The sequence below is a fragment of the Cervus canadensis genome, chromosome 1 (genome assembly GCF_019320065.1).
Source record: "Cervus canadensis isolate Bull #8, Minnesota chromosome 1, ASM1932006v1, whole genome shotgun sequence".
NCBI lineage: Eukaryota > Metazoa > Chordata > Mammalia > Artiodactyla > Cervidae > Cervus > Cervus canadensis.
The window spans coordinates 126,981,134-126,989,001 of NC_057386.1; the positions used below are offsets into that span (position 1 = coordinate 126,981,134).

The 7,868-nt window shown below is 58.2% G+C and overlaps 1 protein-coding gene and 1 non-coding gene across 2 annotated transcripts in view; both read right to left on the minus strand.

The window, feature by feature from the left end:
- NCOR2 (nuclear receptor corepressor 2) overlaps nt 1-3,668 on the minus strand; it is a 234,501-nt gene extending 230,833 nt beyond the window's left edge. The window contains 1 exon segment of the mRNA XM_043442529.1: nt 3,360-3,668. The gene's annotated coding sequence lies outside the window, so the exon portion shown is untranslated.
- A 3,612-nt stretch (nt 3,669-7,280) lies between these two features.
- Nucleotides 7,281-7,353, minus strand: TRNAK-UUU. The gene has a single exon. It is a non-coding gene; the product is annotated as a tRNA-Lys (tRNA).
- Nucleotides 7,354-7,868: the final 515 nt, after the last annotated feature.

The following is a 7,868-nucleotide window of genomic DNA, read 5'->3' on the forward strand; positions in this document are numbered from 1 at the left end:
TGAGCCCTGACTTCACAGCGCAATAATGAATAGTAAACAGATTCCTGATGAAGGTGGACCTGGCACATAGTAAGCACTTTATATATGTTGGCTGTTATTATTGGATTATTAAATCATATTTAGTATTTTTCAGCTCCTGAACCAAAACTTCACTTGACAGGTTGTAAAGTCCCTTCCCCACCTCCAAGGATCCTCCAAAAAGTTTTGCCAGATGACCTTTCCTAAGCATCACTTCCTCGGGGGACTCTGCATACCCACTCATGGAAGAAGCCTTTTAAGAGGACTCCCCTGGCCTGACCCTAGGCAGCCTGGCCCTCCCCAAGCAGGCAACCCAGGCTCCCGTCCCCTCCTGGCCCCCTTCCCTGGGCTCCCAGGGCAGAAATGACCAGTTCCTCCAAGCTGTTTCCCTGGCAGGGAGTCTGGTCTTGAAGGTATCACCTGGGGAGGCTGCTGTTGGCATAAGAGAGATGAAGAGGAAATAGAGGAGGAGGGAAAAACACACACAAATAAAAGCTCTCAGCCCCCTATTGTCAGAGGCAGCATTTGATGTGGGGGATTTACGGTTCAGAGAGCTGTTGGAAGGAAGGGGTGAGAGCTCTAGGTCTCTTGCTGGAGCATCTCTGCTTCTTACAGAAAGGAGACCCCTCCAGCTGGGTTATGCCTAGCAGCACTCCCCCACTCCCCCCGCCCCGGCCCCGCGAGAAAAAAAATTCTGAGTGAACCAACTTTTCCACCCACTGCCAGGCTGGGAACACAGCACAAGCTACCCCACCACCAACCACCTGGCAGTCAGAGGAGATCGGGTCCAGGCAGCCTCCATCCAGCCTGAATGGCAAGAGGCTGGGGGCCGGGACCCCTGGGGCCTCTTTCCAACGCCAGCCAGCGGGCCAGTGTGAGCCCGGCCAATTCCCCCAACCCCCAAGCCGGGAGAACAATCAAGCCTTCCTTGCTCGGGCCTTTCATGCAGCTAAATTCGTGTTTGCAGAGCCCTCAGAAATCTTTAGGAGGTGGTATGAGTATTATTAATTGGGGAAAAAAGAACGGATTATGCCAAATAAATCCTTCCCACGTAGCCAAACCCTCGCTGAGGGAAGGAGGGAGGGTGCGTGCTGCCCCTTGAGGGGGTCTCCATCCCTCACCGGGGCCTGACAGCCACATTACCATTTACATGGCTTTATCAATAGTATTGATCCCAGAGCAAGCGTAAATAGCTCGGTGGGAAGAGGCGGGGGCTGGGGCCCGCTGGGTACCCGCCTCCACGTCTGGGCACCGCAGACTCCCCGGGCACCCGGCGGCGGCGGTGGTAAATTTCCAAGCAAAGACAAGGCAGCCGGCGCGAGGAAGCCAGACAGCGCCCGGGATGCCCTGGCAGCCGCCGCCACCGCCGCCTCCGATTCCTCGCTCACCGCAGGCGGCCGGCCCCAGCGTGAATCCCACAGCCGGACTCAGTCTGTGCATCTGTTCAGTGGGCTGAAGGCGCCGCCTGCCCTTCTCAGTCCTCATGGGGAAAAGTCAAGGGGTTGGGGGGTGGGTTGCAAAGAAGTCCCTCTCCCTTCACCACATCTTCTGGCAAAATGCACGGCCGCCCCTTCTCATCAAATTTCCAGGCCACTGGAGTAAAGACCAAGTTTTAGAACTCAGGAATAATAATAACAACAGTAACTGGTGATACATATACAAGCACCTTCTATGTATTTCCACCCTCGGTTCTCACAACAACCCTCTAAACTCGGTATTATTATTATCATCCCACTTTGCAGATGAGAAGCCTGAGGCACAGGGAGGTTGAGTAATTTGTCCAGAGTCACACCGCCAGTAGTGGCAAAAGTGTGATTCCCACCAAAGGCGATACGTTGCAAGAGCCGGCTGTGAATGGTTCAGCTCCTCGGATTCAAGGTCTCTTACTTTCTCAGAGGGCTCTCCCCCTACACTTCAATCCAAAAAAAAAAAAAAAGGCCACCCACCACGAGGTACATAACAATGCCCAGGGACGTCCTCCCAGCTCACTCCAGGCCAGGAGAACCCCTTCTATCAAAGCAACCGCGGGGACCCAGATCTGGTTTAAAAAGGGCAAAGTCAAGGCCACGGATAACACAACCCCCAACAAGCCCAGAACTCCCTCATCCAGCCTGCAGGGCTCCTCTCCCCGTCCCTCCTCCCTGCCTCCCTCACACATCCTTCCTCCAAATCTGCAAAAGGGGAAAAAAAAAAAAATCATAATAAAACCAGTTCTCACCAACAGGGGGGGAGGAGGAGGGGGAGGAAGCGAGGAGGCTGAGCCGACAGCACAGATCCGCCTCCGCTGCCTGCACCAGACCCTCAGAGAGCCGGAGCGCGCGACAGGCGGCTGGAGGGCCCTCGCTTCCAAAAAAATAAACCTACAATGTAAAAATAACGCCGGGCGCCCCACGCTAATTGAGCCCGTGCGACAGCAGCTCACAGGTACAGCGTGTCTCGCCTGCCCGCCCGCCTAGACCTCTCTCGCTCCCTCGAGCTTTTTCCTACAAGCGTCCGGGGTGGGGAAGGCGCGCCCCACGGGTCTCTCCCCTCAACTCCCCGCCAAGTCTCCGGGGGTGCTCCCCCAGCACTAGGACCGGGGGCCTCCGGGTCCAGCCCAAGTGGGATCAGTTCTGAATTCCAACTTCCCAAACTAGTGGCATCCCAAGTATCCGCACAGCCCGGGGGAGGGACCAGGAGGCGGCCCCATGAGGCGTCACCAGCCGCGGGAGGCAGGCCCAGACACCAGGAACACCGGCCCACGGGGGAGGGGGGAGCAAGGGGCGCCTCTCCCCGGGGACCCCGACCCAGAGCCCTCGGACCCCTCGCCCAGGAGCGGCCACGCCAGAAGCCCCCCGCCCCCCGTGGCGGGAACCCCTCCCAGGCGCCTTCCACAGCAGCCAGGCCGGGGAGCCGAGGGTGCCATCTCCAGGGGCACCCCCGAGCTGCACTGACCGCTGGAAAATAAGGCGCAGTGTCACCCCCCAAGTCCAGGGCTGCTTGGAGAGGAGGGAGGCGCATGGCGGCCATGCCCCCAGGGCTGTGGCACACGGTGGGGGGCTGTCCTGCGCAGTTCCACGGCACCCCCCCGTCCGCCCACCCCCCACGCCACTTCCCTCCTTCCCGTCCCCTTGCAGGGGAGCTGGAGTTCCCCTAAGTTCCCCGGCACCCCCACGCACGCGGGCCGCAGTGTCTATGGGGCGCCTCGGTCCCCAGCAGGCCACCCCCCGAGAGCGCCAACTCGGGAGTGCAGGGGCCCCGCCAACTCCGCCGCGTGCGCCGACCGATCTTCCCCGATTTCCCCGGAAGCGCGCCCCGCGCCTCACCCCGGCCCTCCACGGGGACCCCCGGCCCCAACTCACCTCGCTGAGGTGGCGGCGGTGGCGCCCGGGCTCGGGGCGCGCTCGGGCCGCCCGGGCGCTCAGGCAAGTGGCGGTGCAGATCGGGCTGGGGGCGCGCAGCAGGCCCGGCCTCCAGCCGGGGCGCGATCCTCCCGCCGCCGCCTCCTAGGGCGCTAGCCCCGGGTCCCCGGGCCGCAACTTGGCGCGCATCGCGGGGGCGCAGGGCGCGGGCGCACGGCTCGGGCGGGGCGCGGGCGGACACTGGGCTCCGATGCGGCCCGGCCTGCCCGCGGCTCCGCTCCCCGGCGGCGGCGGCGGTGGCGGCGGTGGCGGCGGCGGCGGCGGCGGCGGGAGGGGGAGGAGGGGGCGGGGCGGGAGCCCGGGAGGCGGCGGCTCGGCCTCCCGGCTCCTGGCTCCCCGCCCGCACCGACGCGCCCCGGCCCGGCCCCCTCGGGCTCCTTAAAGGGCCCACGTCGCCTCCCCCGGGCCTGCGCGCACCCACTCGCGCGTGCACACGCTGCCACACAGACACACACACGCTTGGGCGCGACGCCGAGTTTCTTTTTAGCAGCTCCCTGAAGGAGGAAGGAGGGGGAAAGCGCCTCCCCATCCCGCCCCCTCCTCCTCCTGTGGGCCGTGCGCCCTCCTCTTCCCCAGCCCCAGATACTTCACTCGAAGTAGCATCGCGTTTCAGCTATTAAATTATCAGTCTAACTCTGGAGTGACCAGTGGATGGGCAGGGGGCGTACGAGGAGGGCCACACACAGGACCTTTAAGGGACCCACACAGATGCGAGGGGACACACGCGGTGGAGCTCGCTCTGGGGGGTCTGGCACACAGCAGGGCGCAAGACTCTCACCAGTGGACCTTCACACACTGGGCCGCAGAGAGGAGAGCTAACCCAGGTGGGCACGCGGGGAAACGCGCAACCACCCTCCACCCCCCACCCCCGCCCCGCAGACGTGAGCGCAGCCTGGGACGCAGACTCCTAAGACATAAGGTCACCCGCAGATAAACAAACGCCGACACAGACAGGAGTTCACGCACGCGGGCGAACACACACACACACACACGAATGTCCGTTTCTAGAGGGCGAGGATTTCTATGTGTTCCCTGATCTTTCCCAGTTAGGGACGCAATGTATTGCAAGAACTCCCAGTTCGGGACTTTCAAGGGACACAAACGCAGACACACGATGCTGCAAGTGTGTGGCGGGCATGAGCGGGCAGGGTCAGGGACGAGCACACATGTGGACATTCGCCCGCGCACACGCAAGCGCTCACCGCTCCAACAGGAACCCCCACGGGCAGCCCTGACAACCGGTGTGTCCTCATTTACCCCCTCCTGCCCCTCCCGGGCTGCTTTCTCAAAGCCAGGGAGATCTTTTTAAACAGCAGAGGGCACCGGGAGCCCCAGACCGGGACCCTCCCTCCTCCTCTGCTTTCCCCTAAGATGTAAGAGTTTGAATTTTTTTTTTTTTTTTTTTTCGGTTCAACTTTCCTTTTTTGGAGCGACGTCTCAGCAGATTCAGTTCTGCCATCTGCCAACATCTGAGAACCCCCAGGGGGAGTGGGGAATGGCTGCGGTGGGGAGGCGGCCATGCGGTTTCCAGGGGCAGGGCGGGCCTCCGCCTCCAGCGTGCCTGCAGGGGTTCTCGGCCTCCGTAGTAGCAACGTGCCCCTCTTGGCCCCCTCACGCTGCTCGGGCTCTTTTTTTTTTTTTTCTGGGGAGGGTGCGGTGGGAAGCACCTGAGACTGACAAAATCTGGGAAAAGGGAAGTGTCTGGAGGGGCTGAGGCATGGAACAGAAGTAGGGGGTCTCAGGTCAATGAATGTCTCCTCCTTTCCCACCCTGGCCCCACCAGCTCCAGAGGTGCCCAGCCAGACCATGGGAATCCACAGGCCAAGAGCCAGACCTAGGGAAGGAAGGACTAGCCCTTCAGAGGGGCCTGGAGGAGGGGATGAAGGGGAGGAACTGGGGGGGGCCGTCCCACCCCACCAGGCAGACTCGGAAATCCCCACCCACGTGTCACCTGGGAACACTCTCTGGGATTTGCATTTCAATGAGATTTGGTTCTGGGGTTTGGCACCGAAGGGTGGGGAGGGGGTTGCTGGGGGTAAATTCAGGGGTTCCTTCTCCCAGCTTCTGCCTCCCAAGTGTTGCCATTGGGCTTTGACTGAATCTGGGGGAATAAGAGGTCAGGCAGGCAGGGGGACTGTCAGCTTTGTAATGTCCTGAGGTGGAAGGTGTCACTTGGAAACCCCTCAAAGAGTCAAGCAGAGACTCAACCATCCTCTACCCTCTGGACCTACCAAGTTACAGGTGGAAACGCCCAGACCCCTAGAAGGGGCAGCATTTTTCTGCAGAGGACCTGGCCTCTTCCTTGCCCACTCCTGTCTCTCATGATTATTAATCCCATCCTCAATGGACAACAGGGAGCAACACAACTGCTTGTTCTCAGAGTTCATGAACTCCCCCCAGAAATCCTCAGATGGGGGGTCGGGGGCTCCTGAGATGGGTCCCACGATGCAGATGGGGAAACTGAGGCCCTAAGAGATTGAGAACCTAAAGAACTAGCTGGGCTCACTCAGCTAGCGATTCCAGATGGGTGTTCTGAGCCCAGGCTCTGGAGGGATGAGCTGGAAGAGATCTCTACATCAGGCTCCCCACAGATTTCATCCTGTGCCCTGATTGCTACTCTGTGTTCTGTATGTTTCACCACTGCACTCTGAGGGGCAGCCCCAGGGATCCACTTGTAACTAACAAGAATAGCAGCTTTGAAAAACCGTCAAACACTCTGGAGTCCAAACAGTCTCTCTGGAGGGCCCCTACACCCCTTGGGAATAAGAGCTTCCCAAAAAGTTCATTAAGCCTTCATGAGGGAAAGACTTTCCATATACCCATTTCATGGGTTGGGGGGACTGAGACTGAGTTAGACAGTCACTGGAGGACATTATAAGGACATCCCTTAAGTGACCCGGGCCAGATCAGAACAGGTGAAGAAGGAATGTTACATGCATCGAGGGAGCTCTGGCTCCTAAGGAACCAAATTCTGCCTTAGGCTTGGATCCTGCTGTTGCCTTCCCAATCCTTCAACATTTCCCTCCTAAATACCTGGCAAACTATTCAGCTCACCCCTGCCTCAGGACCTTCGCACTCACTTTTCCCTCTGCCTGACACAGGAATCTAACTTTGAGCTCCAGGTTAATACTGCCTCCCTAGAGAGGCCCTCACTGACCCTCAATCTAAAACTCCCGAGGCACTCACAAACCTACCCCCCTATTCCTTTTCCTCATCTTTTTTCACCACCTAAAATTATCCTGGACATGTCACTTAAATATTGTCTTGTCATCAGAGTGTTCGCTCCATGAGAGCGGAGACCTCATCTGTCTACTCACTGCAGTACCCCCAGCACATAATAGGCGCTAAGTTAAAGTGTACTGAGAATGAAGGAATGAATGAATAAATGAATTACAACCCAGAGGAAAATGGCTGGGTGTCAGACTTGGCCCTGGAGAATCTAGACGCAATTGGGCATGACTGGCCTGTTTTCTAATACTCACTCCTCTGGGATATTTCAGAGTTGAATCTTTCCTTCCCTCTGTCTATCTCATCCTCTAGGTGGAGGGTGGGGGGTGGAGGGTGGGTTGGTTAAGGGGCCTCCCTGAACAGGACCCAGGGCCTGACACCTAAAGATATCCCATTCAGGGTCACTGAGTCCATATAGGCAGCCGCAGTGTCGGATCCAACTTCCAGCCACTCCAAGTGGGTCTGCCCTGAAAATATGCCCGCCCTGGGCAAGCCTGGGGAAACCAGGCATTTAGAGGGTCAGATTGAAGGCTTCAGGGCATGGTGCCTTGAGCCGCTTTTTTTTTTTTCCCTTTAAGTTTCTATTGCTTTTATTTTATTTTTGGCCGCAACTTGCAGCTTGCAAGATCTTATTTCCCTGACCAGGGATTGAACCCTTGCCCCCAGCAGTAAAAGTACTGGGTCCTAACCACTGGACCACCAGGGAATTCCCAGCCCTAAGCCTCCTTGACTCCAGTGGCCCCAAAAGCTCCCCAGACTGGCCATCTGAGCACCCACGAAGGAAACCCCTCATTCTTGGGACCTCTGTCAGTGACAACACGAAAGATGCCTGGATGAGCATCACAGGGGCAAGACTCCTATGCACATCAGAACAGCATACACATAGGAGATCTTACACACCCTTTTCATACTTTTGTTGTGCCTTAAAATGCAGTAGTCTTGCCTGGAGAATTCCATGGACAGAGGAGCCTAGCAGGCTACAGTCCATGGCATCGCAAAGAGTAGGACACAACTGAGCGATTAACACACACACAAAATGGGGAGGGTGGGAATTCCCTAGTGGTCCAGTGGTTGGGGCTCAGTACATTCACTGCTGTGCTGGTCCTGGGTTCGATCCCTGGTCAGGGAACTAACATCCCACAAGCTGTACAGCACTGCCAAAGAAAAAATAATAATGATAAATAAAAGGGAGAGGGCAAATGTAAAAGCCCGAAGGGCCTG